Source organism: Ambystoma mexicanum, chromosome 2q (assembly GCF_040938575.1).
Source record: "Ambystoma mexicanum isolate Mex_15411 chromosome 2q, UKY_AmexF1_1, whole genome shotgun sequence".
Lineage (NCBI taxonomy): Eukaryota > Metazoa > Chordata > Amphibia > Caudata > Ambystomatidae > Ambystoma > Ambystoma mexicanum.
Window position 1 is genome coordinate 717,097,934 of NC_090924.1, and position 17,263 is coordinate 717,115,196.

Sequence of the window (17,263 nt, forward strand, 5' to 3'; positions counted from 1 at the left end):
TCCACCATATTCCGACTTCGCGTGCACGAGTATTCCGCCATGGCGGTAAACTCCCTTGCGGCATAGCGCAAAAGGTCCCGTCAAACCCCTTACCGCCATAAACCTAGACGTAATTAACACCATCGCCTTCGATGGAATACGTAATTAGCGGAGACCGTAATTTACGCTAACCGTAAATTACGGCCACCGTTAAATACCGGAAACGGAAATAACGTCATCGCACAGGAACGGGAAGCATCACGGCGGCCATATTTAAAATCACAATCCATTGCAATCCTCTCCATACAGGACATACAGGACTCCATACAGGACTCAGATCGACCAAATATACAACAGAGAAGATCATCATGCCTAAAGTTCTGAAAAAGGGCGCTGCGCGCATCCGAAAAGAAAAATTCACCCAGGATGAGTTACAGGTCCTGGTCGACACCCTGCATGAACATGCAGATATCGTATTCTGCAGCGACATGCGTAGGCCCACCATCCTCAGAAAGAAGGAGATATGGGAGTTGGTCGCACAGAGGGTGAGCGCCGTTGGGAACACCCCCCGCAGCACAGCGCATTGCCGCAAACGCTGGGATGACCTCCGTCTCAGGGTGCGGGCCATCATGTCAGCAAACCGTCAGCAGGCCCTGGAGACAGGAGGAGGCCCAGACTCACCCATTAAAATGATGCCCTGGGAGGAAACATGTGCGGAGATGATGGGCACAGAAGCCATCGAAGGTGTGGGCGAAATGGATTGCGGTGATCCCTCATCCGCTGATGCAGGTGAGTGTCATGAGTCCAAACAGTACATGCATCCCTAATGTAATTCACCGCAAAGGGCCGGCCAAAGAGTCACATCATGTTTGCTTCGTAGCCCCCCCCCCCTGCAACCATGTCGTAACAAGTGGGACCCAGGATGATGTCAGGTGCAAGGCTGACACCCATATTGGCCATGCCACACAGAAAGCTGGTCAATGTCACTCACCACAGTACTCCGCCAACATGATTGACCCCGCCAACAGTATGCTTTTACCATCCAAGCCAAGTTCACTCACCGACCAAAATATCACCAAGACGCTGCTCTCCCAATGTGTTACCATAGGCTTGAAGTCATGATGACCCCCAGATCATTGATCATGCTGTCTCTCTCTTGCCCCCCACAGGTAGCGGTCATGAAAGTGAGGAGCAGGAAGGCTCCCGGCCAAGTACCTCCCGGGACAGGGGCAGGGTACAGCGCATACCTGCTGGCAGACATAAGGCCCATACTACACCACCTGCTCCAGCAACCCCCATGGAGGGTACACAACCCCCACCCGAGCACCTGGACATGGCTGCAGTTCCGCCGGAAACATGCCCCACGCTGCACCCTGAGGAATCCAGCATGTCAGGGGAGAATGCTGCCATGTGCCTCCTTAGTGTGCCAGACAGCCCCACATCCTATTCCGTGGTCAACGTGGAGGAGACCAACGTCTACAGCCCTGAGTCACCATCATACAGCCAGGTTGCACACAGCGACTCCGGGTCGAGTGATGGCCCAGGTCTCACAGGCGAAGGGGTAACACCTGTCTCACATCAGCCCACTTCCCCTGCCGAAATACCTGAGAGGCCTGCAGGCCCAATACCGAGCCTGTCAACCACATCCCCCACATCGGCCGCAGAAGCTGTGCACTCCCAGAACCTCACGGCCATGATTGAGGAGTTTCTCCGGGACAACCGGGAATCAGGGTTGGTGCATCACAATGACCTGCAGGCTCTGGGCGAGGTCATCACTACATCCACAAACCGGCTCTGTGAGGTGCTCGGCAGGATTGCTGATGCCCTGGAGGCAGCAACCCCCAGACCTCAGCCCCAGCAGGAGGAACCACCCTCCCAGTGCTCCTCCACGCAGACCAGCCCGGTCCGCAGGTCACAACGCACAATGCGAAAATGATTCCTCATGCTCGGGGCGTGCCCATTGACTATGAAGCCACACACATGTGGCCTATGTAGTATTGATGGGACCATTGTGGGGCTGTTGTGGGGGGAGGGTGAGGGGGGTGAGGGTGTGCATGGGATTTGGGGGGGAGGGGGGTGAGGGTGTGCGTGGGAGTTGGGGGGGAGGGGGGGGAGGGTGTGCGTGGGAGTTGGGGGGGATGGGGAGGAGGGTGTGCGTGGGAGTTGGGGGGGAGGGGGGTGAGGGTGGAGGATTATTTGTACATGTTTTCACATGATTATACAATACACAGTTTGGTGTATCCTGGAAAACAGAGTGGACATTGATCATTGTGCATGTGTCTTTTAATGTCTCACAGTGCATGTAGTACATGTATCCCCACACCCAGTGCCCAATGTCCTGTCATCCTCACCCCCTCAGCTGACTTGTGACTCAGAAATATTGGTCAATCAATGCTTGTCGCACGTGACGTCCCTCCTGTGCATCGGCCCCGTGATGCTGTCCTGCCATTCCTTCCTCCTCCTCCTCCTCCTCCTCTGGTGGTAGCAGACCCACGTCAGGGGGCAGTGGCACGTTCCGATGGATGCACATGTTGTGCAGCATTGCACATGCCATGGTGATCTTGGCCACCTTCTCGTGGCTGTAGATGAGGGACCCACCTGACCGGCTGAGGCAACGAAATCGTGCCTTCAAAAGGCCGAAGGTCTGCTCTATCACCACCCGTGTACGGGTATGAGATCTATTGTAGTCCTCCTGGTGCCTGTTTTGTGGGTTGCGGACCGGGGTCATGAGCCACGGCTTCAATGGGTAGCCAGCATCACCTGCATGAGAGTGGAATGAAGGTAAGTGTTCGTGCAATCATGGTGGAGAATTGGGCTAATCTGACATTGCAGCAGGTGTTCACTGGCCATGCACACATGTCCCAGGATACAGTCACCCCATTACATCGTACAATGGCGTTGACTGTCCCACCCTTATGCATCTCTCTACCCCCCCTTTACCACCCGGGTGGAGTATGCTGACAGCCTACTCACAGCCCCAATGGACTGCCATGGCCCATTCCGGTTACTCACCAAGCAGCCAGGTACGTCGTTCAGCATGTCGCTCCATGTAGCGTGGTAGTGTAGAGTTGCGCAGGACCAAGGAGTCATGAGTTGATCCGGGGTATCGGGCATTGCATTGTGTGATGGCTTTACTGGCATTACACACCATCTGGACGTTGATGGAGTGATATTGCTTGCGGTTGCGATACGGAACCTCCATGGCATGGGGAACCACCAATTCTACGTGGGTGCAGTCGATGGCACCTATGCAATTTGGCATGCCTGCAAGTGCATGGAAGGCAGCTTTGGTATCATATGTCTCCTGGGGAGTCCGGGGGAGGCATATGTAGTCACTTCTGTGCTTGAGGAGGGCATCGAGCACTTGGTTGAGTATCCGGGAAAATATGGGCTGTGAAATGCCATGCATGTGCCCCACTGTATGCTGGTAGGTCCCTGTGGCAAGGAAGTGGAGCACAGACACTACCTTTAGTAGAGGGGGGATGGCAGTGCTGATTTCTATTAGGCTCACTATGTCGTTATGTATCAGGGCCACTATGGTGGTTATGGTGTCCCGGTCAAGCCGGTACAGGGTGTGTATCTGCTCTGGTGTGAGGTTGAAGGGGGTGGGTCTGATGCGTGGAATTGGGGGCTGACGGCGTGGTAATGGTGGCTGCACCGGTAGGGCATGCTGGGCCTGTCTCTGCCTCCTTCTCCTCCTGTGTATCCTCTGTGGTGGGGGCTGTGGTTGCTGTGGTTGCTGTTGTTGATGTTGTCGTCGTTGCTGCCTTGCAAGCAGGGCCTCCAGCTCCATGAATGCTGCGAGAATTGGTATCATCTTGGTGTGGGAGGGGGTGTGGTGTGTGGGTGTGCTCCTTTTGTGCTGTGCCTGACTCTATGGACTCCACCTGTGCTGATTGGGTGCACCTGTTCCTCTTTCTGGCACTGTTCAGGGTTGTTAACACCTTCTCTGCGATGCCGGTAAATACGCCATGGCGTTAAGGTACTTTGCGCCCTTGTGGAGGCCGTTTTTACCGTGTCCGCTTTACTTGGGATCAGCACTGGTTTACGCCTTAGCGTTATTTCCGACGTGGTGTCTCGGGCGCGCGACACTGGTCCGCTATTTACGCCGTCGTACTTTACGGCGGCGGTAATTACGGTGTGAAGGGTCGGAATAGTCCACGGCGGAAAAGGATGGCGGAATTACTTTACCGCCATCGTTTTTCCATTAGCGCCGGACTCGGAATGAGGCCCTCTGGCTATAAAACATGATATGATAGTATTATATTCTAATATTTTAGCACATCATTATACATTTCAGTAAGTTATAGAAGAAATGGAGAGTGAGAGAGAGAGACACAAACAGTGATGCAGTAGAGATAGGGAGAGGAAGAGATAGACATACAGATGAGGGAGAGACAAAGGGAGCAAGCGAGGAGTGTGCCTGTTAGGGAGAATTCTCCAGAATGGCTAATTTCCCTTACCTACTGAGTCCCTCAGCACCTTTGCTGGATATCTAGGATTTATTCTTTCACCTGGTAAGAGTGTGAGCCTTTTTTCCCACTCTTACATGTGTTTTGCTGTGTGTTTTACATTGTTGTGTTCATAGACCGTGGAGCCTCACCTACTCAATAGGCATCATCTTTTTACTGCGTGTCACACAGCACCTTTAGTGCAGTGACACAGGGTTGTCTTTTTCAGACTTACCACTTTAAACTCCATTTTCTGGGACTGACTACTGTCTCCCAGGACATGTAAAGTTGCCAGTGACTTTATTAGTCTTTTTAAATTCACAGACTCAGTACAATCTATCTTCCACCGGAAAGGGTTGCTAGTTTTCCCTTTTTGTCTGTCTCTCATGGAACATTATATCGTTCCCCTTTCTTTAAGATTTGGCTGGTGGCAGTGGAATCTACCATATTTTCCCTACCGCAAACTATGAAAATAGCCTTGGTACTGTTTTAGGCTAAGTTAGTAGCCTCAAACTTTAATCTGCTGGACCCCTTTTAATTTTATTTGGTTCCAGCTGGGTTTATTCACCATTTCTTTTTGTAAAGGTCTAATTCGTGTTTTAATCTGCGCGCCATACCAGGTTTGGTTCCTTTGTTCGCCATCCTTTGGCGGCTTCTGCACAGAAGCCCTCTTTAGGTGCCTGAGAGTCTAGGTAGACAGGATGTGAGGGACGGGTTTTAGGCCCCCTGCACAGGGTCTCCTTGGTAACTCAAGTCGCACTCCTGTTAATTGGCTAGGTGACTGTCCTACCAGCCACAATGCTGTGTGATTGACAGCCAGGCTGTGTGAATGGGGGAAAAACTGCATAAAAAGCAGGTCGCTGGGACTTGGCAGGCAGAGTCGCCACTGGATCGAGAGAACCGAAGAGAAGCTGAAGGAAGAGGACGACAGCAACTACTGAACCTCCCGGTGAAGACCTGCTGCGTGTCCGAATCTCCTAAACTTCAACGACAGAGAAGATCTGCAAGGAATCATCTTCCCTTGAGTTGGTGGGACCAACCAGTTTGCCAAACACTAACCAAGGCCTCCCTCCCCTGGTTGGATTTGCTGTGCATCGCTGCAGTGAATGGATAGCCAGGAGGACCAAACACTGTTTGGGTTTTAAGGAGCGCACCTTTTATTTGTCGCTTTGCTCTGCTGCTGGTTTCTTCCCTGGGCAGTGCAGGACCCTCCAGTCTTCCTCCTTCTTGTCAGTCCGACAGTCGCTTCAGGAACCGTGAGCCTGCAGGACCTCAGCTACAGCATTCTTCTTCTACTTAGCTACTGTTCAAATCCGGTCGTTCGTTCCGTCCGAACGCAGTGAACGTGTTTGAAATCTTTTGCTAGTCCAAGGGCTTGTCCTTCTCAATACTTTTAAATAACTTTTCTCACGACCAACTTCGTTTCGTACTCTTGGCAAAGACTTAACCGCAAACTACTCTGAACTGTGTGATCCTGTGCAAAGACTCTGAACCATTAACTTTGGCCCAGGCCTATTGATTTTAATCCTAGTTGTAGTAAGCCTTTTCTAAATTGCCCTGCCTACTTACTTGTTGGTGCTGCTTGATTTTGAATAACCTTGTCTTTCCCTCCCTGCATATGATTCTGCCTAACAGTGCCACACTGAGACAGACAGACACACAGACAGGAAGGGAAAAAGATGTCTGGTACTAAACCCTGTAACATAATGTAACATAAAATAACATAACATATCATAACATAACATACCATAATGAAGAATATATCATGTGCAATGTCGCCAGCTGGAATAGTGCAGATGATGTACTGCATGTGGGGGGGGGGGGTATTGCTTCCACTCTGTGACCTGCATGTGGGGTGACGGGTGCTACTACTCTATGGTACAGTCGGGTACCTCCTTCTTGAACTACATGGCTTCCTGTGGGGCTTCCGTTAAGAAAATACACATTCTAATAATATAATATTTCAGAAAATCACACCATAGTTAAACCCATAGCAGTACATTAAAGAAGAAAGGTAGATAGAGGGAAATAGAGAGAGCTACACGGGGTAATTCATAGAATTCAGCGCACAAGTGGCGCACGCGTCTGGGACACAGTGTGCGCGTGCGACTTTCTGCGCCTGCCGCGTGCGCTAAAATCCATTTCCGCGCACAGCGTATTCATGGATCTTAACATCCAAAACCAGCCGTGGCGCAGAGTGGCGCATCGGCCCTGCACAGCGCCAGTTACGCCCCAAACCCCTCCCCGTGCGCCATGTACAGCGCACAAATCCCGTACATGGCGCACAGGCTCACAATCTCGAAAACGCCTGTAAAATTCCCTGTGCGCCCCTCCGAATACACGTACCCCGCTGCGCGGGTAGTCTCACACACGATTGGCCCTGTGCGAGCGGGGTACGTGTATTACTGGGGTTCGTGGGACGTTTCACACGTGATAGGCCCTGTGCGAGCGGGGTACGTGTATTGCTGGGGTTCGCGGGAAGTTTCACACGCGATTGACCCTGTGCGAGCGGGGTATGTGTATTACTGGGGTTCGCGGGAAGTTTCACATGCGATTGGCCCTGTGCGAGCGGGGTACGTGTACTACTGGGGTTCGCGGGAAGTGTCACACGTGATTGGCCCTGTGCGAGCGGTGTACGTGTATTACTGGGGTTCGCGGGAAGCTTCACACGCGATTGGCCCTGTGCAAGCGTGGTACGTGTATTTCGGGGTGCACGTGAAGTTTCACATGCGATTTTGCTGTCAGAGCGGGGTACATGTATTTCGGGGTGTGCGTGAAGTTTCACACGCGATTTTGCTGTCAGAGCGGGGTACGTGTATCCAGTGTGGTGCGCGGGGAGTCCTACACGTGAATTGGCAGTGTGGGTCCTCCCAGGTGTCCCCTCTACCCCCTCCACGGCCCCTGCAGGCAGCCCACACCACAGGGGACTACCCTGCACCCCTGGTCATGTCCCACAGGCATCCCATCCACCATGGGCATGCCCCCTAGCCAAGTCAATGTCACCTTGCAATATGATCACCAACTCATGTGCCCCTGCACCTCCACCCCCCAGCAGTGAGGGGCACCTGCCAGCAGGCCCCCACTCTTGTCCCACTCATGTCCCCCTGCACCCCCACACCCCAGCAGTGAGGGGCATCTGCGAGCAGGCCCCCACTCATGTCTCTCTCATGTCCCCCTGCACCCCCACCCCCCAGCAGTGAGGGGCACCTGCCAGCAGGCCCCCACTCATGTCCCCCAGCACCCCCACCTCCCAGCAGTGAGGGGCACATGCCAGCAGGCCCCCACTCATGTCCCACTAATATCCCCCCACCCTCTCACCCACCCAGCAGTGACATGCCCATCTCATGACACAAACCAAAAGTCAACTATGTACATCAACACATGTCCGTCACACACACACACACACAGGTTGCCATTGATTGAGTAAACCCACATGTCAACATACATGAACCCAATGAGTGAATCCCACACATTGAAGTAAAATATCAAAATGTATTAACATGAAAACAAATTGAAAGTACTTAAAGCATAAAATAATGGCAAACATGAAATTAAATGCATGTCCAAATAAAAAAAATAAAAAATCCTCAAAAAAACCCAAGTAATCCAAAAGAAAAATGGCCAAAACTCTCTGCCAACCAAACAAAATCCAAATGAAACGCAAAAAGTTAAATCCATTGATCCATAGTGAAATGAAATTAAAATGTCCAACTATGTACAATACAATTTTCAAGGGTCCATGAGCCCAACGAAATAAATGAAACCTGTCTAATAACCTACCTAACAAAAAAAATATTTACAAAAGTTTGGGGCATAGTCTAAAAGCCCCAAAATAAAAAAAATAAAAGGAAACCTAACACTATAGCCTACTTACAATGGCAACGGGCAAGTCCTGCGGCTCACTCAGTGATGTTTTCGGCCAGGGCATCATCGAACTCCATCTCTATTTGCTGGAGGCGGCCCTCTGTCCTGGCCCCGAGGTCTCGCAGGGAGGCACTCATGGCCTGTTCCACTCTGCCCGCCTCAATGCCCGAAGCATGGAGAACCCCGTCCTGACCATGGTGAGCCGCACCTCTTCCGCCCACCGCCGCTCCGCACCTATACGCTGGCCCAACCGCAGCCACACGGAAGACACATCCAATTCCAGGGTTCTCCTGCCCTCTGGCCGATGCCTGCCCCCTGATGTCGATGGCCTGAGCCATCATTGCTCCCACCTAGAGCCTGCTCCTGCTGCTGTTGCTGCTGTCCATGTGCCCTGTCCGATGATGCCTGCACATCCTCCATCAGCTGGTCTCCAGTTGTGGTGTCCACCCCTGCTGGACTGCCAACTCCCGACTGTGGCAGGGATGGGATCTCCACCAAGCTGGCTGTGTTGGGCAGGCCAGGACCACAGGGGGCCCTGGTGGAATCTGGGCCGGAAGATGGCAGGGAGAATGACTGGTGCATAGTTTCCACAGAGGAGGAGAGGTCCGCCAGAGTGCACGTCACATGTAGGAACCCACCAACCAGGGCCCCTCCCAACAGCGCCATGTCGCGACGCTGCTGTTCGTGATGGCGTGCGTTCTCCGCCCAGGAAGAACGCATGTCATCACGAATGTCACGCGTGCGCAACGCGACACCAATCAGGACGGAACCCATACATTCATTGGACTCCTCGTCCGCAGGTAGTGGAGAGGCAGATGACATGGCACTCTCCCCTACCTGTGGACGGGCCTGGGACGGGGCATCCCTGCTGGTGCATGGTGGTGCAGTCACAGGGTCAAGGACAGGGACATGCACAGGCCCCTCCACGGTGACCTGTGCTGCCTCCTGACCCTGGCCCTGGACTGCACCACTTGCACCAGTGGTACTACCCCCACCAGGCCCATGTGCGGCTCAGTAGCGGGCTCCTCCTCCTCTGTGGAGACCACCAACCTGGATGTCTCCGTACCATCTTCCGCCATTGCAAGCCCCTGTGGGGGCTCACCCGGCCCTTCCGCCACAGCCGTAGTGGCAGACGTGGCACATGTGGGCCGCTTTAAAAGGTACGTGTAGGACCCCATTTCCTTGTACGTGCTTTTCTTGGAGAGCGAGTGGGTGAATTCTCTACTTATTGTCGGTTCACACGCGATTACTTCACAGCGTTTCAAGTTCGTACTCCCTGTTACCTCTGACACTGTTCATTTTTTTTGTTGGGCCTGTTTCCTCAAACAGCGTTCACTTCTTCTTTTGTCCTGTCTCCACAGACAGCGTGCAATTCTTCTTTTGGCGGGGGTGTTGCCAACACGCACACGTGCGTCTTTTTCATGTTCTTTTTCCAGGCAGACGGTGAGTCGTGTATGTATTTACCAACTGTGCTTGCCCCGTGTGTCGCGTACCCCTTCAGAGGTCATTGTAGGCTGTGTGTAACACGCGTACGCTTATTTTTGTGTTCCTGGGTGCCACAGCGTAGTGCGGGTTAATTTTACCATGCATGTGGTCTATGAGGGGTTGTGTGCACATTATTTTTTGTTTTCGGGGTGCCTGTGCATTGCGTGACTCCCCCAGGGGTCACAGACAGCCTTGCTAGAGCACTAGGGTACGAATTCCATCTAGTACCCTACCCCTTTCACCCCAATTGCCCAGGACAATTGTTTACTGCTACTCCCATACACACAACAACATCAGTGCCATGGTTGGGAGGCGACCAAGCGGTAAGGGAGGCAAAGGTGGCCGACCTCCAAAAGGTGGGCGTGGTGGGCACGGTAGGGTACGTGGCCAGGATTTGCAGGGTGCCCCTAGACCCCCATGTGTGGAGGACCAATCAGGGACACCCATGCCCCCCCATGGTTGTGGGAAACGTAGCTGATACATCCCAGCTCAGACCTTGTTGGACCAGCCCATTGTGGCACCTGACCCGGCACAGGATGACTCCCAGGCTGACTTCCAGGTCAGCAAGTCTAAGCTACGTGTGGTGGTGCAAGTTGGTGTCACCAGGCCACGTGGATCTGGGGCAGCAATGTCATCTGCTGCCCCAAGTAGGCAGGATGGGGAGGCTGCAGGGGCAGCTGCAGCTCTATCCACCCTAGCTATGAGTCTCCCAGCCGGGACGGTGTCGGTCCAGGTCCATCAAACCGACGTTTCCCCTGCCAACATCACACTTCAGCCAATGCCTGTCCCAAGACCTATTGTCATTGTGCCTTCGCACACTCCTAGTACCCAGTCCACCGGCGCTTCTGCCCCTACTGACCATAGCGGCGTAAGCCACTCAGGCTCCGCTCCACCTTTGAAAAAGAGGAAGAAGGGTGCTCTGGCACTACAGGCTGAGACCCCAGACACGGCTACACACTCCGGTGCGTCAAGGAAGCCTAGCTTTAATGACGCCGAACTTGATGCACTTGTGACATATGTGTCGGCACATAGCCGTGAAATGGTGGTGACTGCAGGGTGCAAGACCACACCTGGTCAACGTAGGGCACACTGGCAGACCATCGCGGACCGCATAAGTGCCCTTGGATTTGTGAGGCGCACAGCTGATGATTGCTAAAAGCGGTGGAATTACCTGAAACGCAGAGCAAAGAACAAGCTGGCCTCAAATCATGCCGGTACTCTGGTGACTGGTGGTGGGTCTCCACCAGAGGACAACAAACTCACTGAACATGAGTCTATTGCTGGGACCTTCGTCACAGAGGAACAAATCCAAGGCATGGGAGAACTACCTGATAACAACGCTTTGTCCGGTGAGTGCCCATGCATGTGTGTGTAATCCATGTGTATGTTGTTTTGGTGACGGGTTCTGATTGAGTGCCAGGTGAGGGTGTGTATTCCTGAGTGTTATGGGTCACCCATGTGCTTCCTCCAATACATTCACCTGCCTTTGATTTGGGTATGACAGTATCCCTTCTGCCACAGTAGCCTATTAACCCGACATTACTGCTGTTGCCCTTGTTTTATTTTTAAGTGTTTTTATTGGCATTTGCAATAATATACATAGCAGTAGAGCACGAGGTGTGCTTTATGTTATTGACCATGTGTCGTGTCTGCCAAGAGAACAGCAAATAACAACAAACTAACAAACAAAATTAACAGTGATAACAACCTTGACTGTGCACTCCCATGGAATCGTAACGTGGTTTTTATTCTGCGTGTTTGGCCCAGAGCCAGGGCCACCCCTCTTCGTGGCCGTTTCAGGGCACGGCACTTGGAACGCACTCGGGCTCATCAGTCTGATCGTGGTATTTTACCTGGAATTTGTGTCCTGTTGGGCTATTCAGGGAGGTTTGAAGTCGGTCGAGAAGATCATGTCCCTCATGAGGGCTTTCCAGGACTCCAGTGTTGAGCTCACGTCATCCCCGCCTCTTTTGTTTCCCTCCTCCCAGGCCCAGGTTTCGGCCATGGTCCATCTTTCCATTTCCCTGATCCAAGGGCCGTATCTGGGGCCTGCGGGCGATTTCCAAGCCATCGCTATTGTTCTTTTCACAAGAATGGATGCCATGTCCATGAGCTTCACTAGATGTTTGATTTTGCCAAGTCTCGGGTGGGTGCCCAGGAGACACTCCTTAGGTGTCCATTCGTACCTTTCCAGTCCAGCTCTCCTGCAGGTTCGCTCGGCAGCAAGCCAGAGCTTCTGGGACCTGGGGCAAGCCCAGAACATGTGGATCAAGTCAGCTTGTTCGGAGGAGCACCATGGGCATGTCGAGTGGATTTTGTTGTTGAAGGTGGCTATCCTATGCGGGGTCATGTAGGTCCTGTAAAGGACATTCAGCTGGATCATCCTGAACCTGGCGTTCCGTGACACCTCCTTCGGGTACAACAGAGCTCTTGCCCATTCCTCCTCCGTGATTTCAATCCCCAAGTCGGTCTCCCACTTCTCTTTCAGGCGCGCTCTTCTGGGGTTAATTCGGTCGTTTATCTGGGCGTAGAGCCTCGATGTCGGCTTCCAGCCGTCACTCAAGTTATACATCTCCTGAACAAGGGGGTGGGTCTCTGGTTCCTCAGGCCATGTGTTCCATTTGGTCTTGGCTACGTGCCTCACCCTCTGGTAAAATAAGAATTGTCCCGAAGAGAGTCCATCCTTTAGTTGCAGCGAATCAAAGTCCCTAAAGGCTCCCTCGTCAAACATGTCTCCCCATGTGTAGAGGCCACAAGTCTCCCAGTTCCTCATTACTGGGAGGTCGATGGGGGTCCTGCACACGTCTGTCAGCATGGGGATTTCGGGCATGTACGGGTGATGGAGGCCTAGTAGTGTTCTAACCCTGTTCCAGACCCGCCTCCCCAAGGTTACTATCATGGGCGGGTCAGGAGGGCCCACCTGCGAGCCCCATATTATCTCCTTAGGGTGCGTAGGCCCGGTCAGTTGGCGAAGGAGGCCAGTCTCTGCGGAGGGTTCATCTGAGAGCCACTTCGTTACGTGTGTCAGTTGTGATGCGAGATAGTATCTCTGGAAGTCGGGTAGTTGGATGCCGCCCTCGGTGTGGGGGAGCGTGAGGATGTTCAGGGCGAGCCTGTGTCTGGACTGACCCCAAAGGAAGTCCCTGACCAGCGATTCCAGTTTCCTGAAGAAAGGCGGGGGGATGTAGTGAGTGATGTTGGTGAAATAGTAGAGGAATCTTGGGAGTATAATCATTTTGGAGATTGCAGCTCTACCCATCATTGAGAGGGGGAGCTTTGACCAGAATTTAATGGACCTTCGGACCCCGCACATTGCTGCTTCGGTGTTGCGCTCGTGGGTGGAGGCTGGCGTGTGCATAATGGTTAAGCCCAAGTAGCGGAAGGCCTCCGGTTGCCACTGGATCCCCATTCCGGGTAGTTCCTCTGTGTCCAGTCCTCTGAGTCCCGCAAGGGGTAAGAAGCATGATTTCTGTCTACTAAATTTTATCCCCGAGTATTTGGCGAAATTATCGAGGACATCCAGTGCTGTGGGGGCAGTTTCTCGGGGGTTCCTGAGGTATAGAAGGACATCGTCAGCATATAAGGAAATGATGTTGTATGTTCCGCCAATGCTGATGCCAGAGTCGAACAATTGCTTCCTGAAATAGATTGCCACTGGTTCCAGGCCCAGAATGTACAACATCGGCGATAGAGGGCACCCCTGCCTGGTTCCTCTTTGGATGGGCCATGCACTTGATACCATGCCACCAGTCTTCACCCGGGCCACCGGGTTATTATAGAGTATCTCGACCCATCGGATGAAGTGTTCCCCTAGGCCAAACTCTCTCAGGGTCAGGATCAGCCATTCCCAATATATCGAATCGAAAGCTTTTACAGCGTCGAGCGAGAGTACCGCTAGGTCCTCCCTGCTCTCTGCTGTTTGTGCCACAACATGTTGGAGCCTCCTCAGGTTGGCGGTGGTGTTGCGTCCTGGGACGAAGCCGTTCTGGTCTTCATGTATTAGGGACCCTATCACCCTAGAGAGCCTCTTGGCTAGTATAGTCGTGAGGATTTTGCCATCATAGTTCAGCATAGCCAGGGGGCGGTACGAGTCGCACACGTCAGATGGTTTGCCCGGCTTGAGCATTGGTATTATGAGAGTCTCTCTCATACTGCTCGGCAAAGTTCCAGACTCATAAGCCTCCGAGTAGACTTCATGCAATATCGGGGTTAGGGTCTCCTCGTAAGCCTTATAGAATTCTGGAGTGAGGCCGTCCGTCCCGGGTGTCTTGCCGGTGGAGAGGGACCTGATCGCTTCCGATATGTCTTCTAATGTGATAGCCTCCTCCAGCCTGGCGCGGTGTTCTTGGCTCAGCTTGGGTAGTCCGATTTCGTCCAGGGTGTCTCTTATGTCTTCCTCAGGGATTCTCTCGTTGTGGGCGTAGAGTCTGGCGTAATAGCTTGAGAAGACCTCATTTATTGCTAGTTGCGTCCTCTGTGTTGTACCTCCCTCGTCTTTGATCTCTTTAAGGGCCTGCCTTGGGTTCTCCCTCTTACATAACCAGGCAAGTATCTTGCCGGGCTTGTCTGCTTCCTTGTGTGCACGCAGGGTCCATGTGGAGAAGTCGAACTTGGACAGCCTCTCCCAGGCTGTCCTGCATTCTTCCCTGATGTCCTTCAGTTTGGCTTCCCTGGCAGCGGTCGGAGGCAAAGCATCTTCCAGTTGCCTGATCTCATCCTCCTTGTCCTCCAGCTCCTTCCTCAGTTGCCTCCTGATGCCACCGGCCTTGGCTATTATCTCACCCCTCGTTACCACCTTCATGGCTTCCCAGAATGTGCTCCACTTCTGGACCGATCCTTTGTTGATCTGTACGTACTCGTCTAGTTTCCCTCTTAGGGTTTCCTTGAATGCAGGGTCCGTTAAGGTTTCAGTTGGCATGCGCCACATTGGGATAGGAGGCCGCGGGCCTCTCAGGTGAAGCTGTATCAAGAGAGGAGAATGGTCCGAGATCGATCTTCCCAGGTAGTTCGCCGACTCAACCAGCGGTATCAGTGCGTTATCGACGAAAAGGTGGTCTATCCTGGTGTGTAAATCGTGGGGGGCTGAGTAGAACGAGTAGGCCCTGTCGATAGGATGTAGGTCTCGCCAGGCATCAACCAGGAACAAGTCCGAGACCGCAGTGCGGAGAGCGCGAGAGGCAGGGCCGTTGGGGGTACGCGGCGTTAATGATCTGTCTGTGTCTTCGTTCATCACGCAGTTAAAGTCTCCCCCCCACAAGAGGGCGTCCTCCCTGTGGGGTGCGATTTTGGCGCATATCTGCCTGAGGTGGGAGGGTATGCCATGTTGCGGGAAGTATGAGTTGACTATACATAGCAGGGAGTTTTCAAGCATGCCCCAGATCATCACATACCTGCCCTCTTCGTCCGTCTCCATCCCCATCTGGTGAAAGGGTGTGTCAGGGCTCACCCACGTGTATACACCGCGTGCGTACTTCGAGTAAGAGGAGCCGCTGCCCTGGCCGCCCCAGTAGTCTGCCAATTTGTTCGCGGTGTCGGATGTGAGGTGTGTTTCCTGCAAGAGGGCAAACGATATCTTCTTCCTCTTCAAGTAGGAGTGTATTCGGTTTCTCCGCAGGTAGGATCCCATCCCTCTGACGTTCCATGTGATTATTCTGAAGCGTGTTGCCATTGCTTGGTTTTAATCATGGATGGGGGAGGCTCTCCGCCCATTTTCTGGGCTGGGCATACACTGCTGGGTGTCATGTTTCGATTTGCTTGCGTGGGGTGGTGGGCTCCAGTTTCCGGCCTTTGATCCTCCATAAATTGGGGGACAGTCTTCATGAGGAGTGCAGTCATAACAAAAACTGAACAGAAATAACCATAACTGGTGCACCCAGCTGCTGCCAAGGAGGGGCAGTGCTCGGGGGCTCTCGTGCTGTCTGTCCCCGTCCGGGTTTCTAGCACGAGTGGGTTCGTGCCGGCAGCTACCCAGCACTGGTCTTGCGTGGGTGTGTGCTGGGCGCCCATGAGCGGGAGGCCGGGTGGGCCCCGTAGTCACTTGATGTCCTCAATGTGGTTTCCTCGGTGGTGATGTATACTCTTGTGATGGTGTACAGTGCTGGGTCAAGGGCAGTGGTGCCCAGGTGTCGGTCCGTCGCCCCTTGTGCTTTCGGTTCAGTTCTCGTGGGTGGGTTCAGGGGGGGCGTCCGCCAGGTTATTATGTTCCAGCCACATGGTGGCGGCGGCTGGAGTCTCCAGAAATATCGCTCTCCCCTTATGAATCACTTTCAGTCTGGAGGGATACAGCAGCATATATTTTAGATTTGGTTTTCTCAATCTAGCTTTGATTGGGACAAAAGAGTTCCTTGCTCGCTGTACTGACTGCATGTAATCGGGGTAAATAGTGACTTTCGAGTTATCCCGCTCTATCTCTCCACCCTCTCTCGAAAACTTCAGGATCACCTCGCGGTCCCGGAAATTGAGGATTTTCGCTATGATGGGGCGAGGAAAGGAGCCCGGGGGGGGGTTTCTTCTGGAGCGATCTGTGGGCCCTTTCGATGGCAAAGCCCTGAGAAAGTTTTTCCGCCCCAATTTCCTGCTGTATTAGGGATTCTATGTAGGCCGTCGGGTCCGTAGTCTCAGCTCCTTCGGGAATACCCAGTATCCTAATATTGTTACGCCTAGCGCGGCCCTCTGCCTCCTCCGATCTTGCCTCCAAATAGCTCACCTTCCTCCGGAGGTCCGCCACCTCAGCCTTGAGGTCTTGTGTGTCCTCGACGATGTCCTTCTGGGTGGTTTCCATGTTGGTGACACGTTCCGTCAGATTGCGGGCATCTTGTCTTATAAGTTGGATGTCAGCCTTCACCTCGCCAATTTTCGTGTCAATAAATGTCCTTAGGGCAGCAATCGCCTCGAGTACCTGGTTGTCCTTGCCGCGTTCCTCTGGGCAGGTCTGCGGAGCTGTGCTTTTAGGCGTGGACTGGGCGCCCGGGTGGGGTTTCGGGGTGACGAAAGGATCCATAGTGGCATTCTTGGTCTTGCCCCTTGAGGTAGACATTACAGAGCCTCTGGTCCCCTTTGCCTGTTGTGAGTGCCCGGTCGTGTGGCTCTCCCCAGCCTGCAGCCCGCGGGGGTGGTGGGGGGGTGCCTCAGCAGGCTAATCCGCCTGTTATGTTCGTCAGGATGGGGCGTCGGGCCAAGCCGGAGGGCGTCTTCGGTGTCTTCGGTGCTGGTTCCGGAGCGCGGTCCCCCGCGTGTTGTTGCAGTGGGCCTCGAGTGCCAGGAGGCCCGATATGCCAGTTCAGGGGGTCCCCACAACCTCCCCCGCTACGATCCGGAAGGGCCTCGGGTTCGGCGGGAGCAGCTCCGTGCGCCGTCCACCGTGGATAGAGAGTCTTGCCGGGAGGGTCCTGGGCCCCCCAGTGATGTTCTGTTGGGCGGCGCCACACGGTTCGGCTGATTTCACTCGAGCGGCAGGAAGTGTGAATGCCCGACAGGTCCCGGGG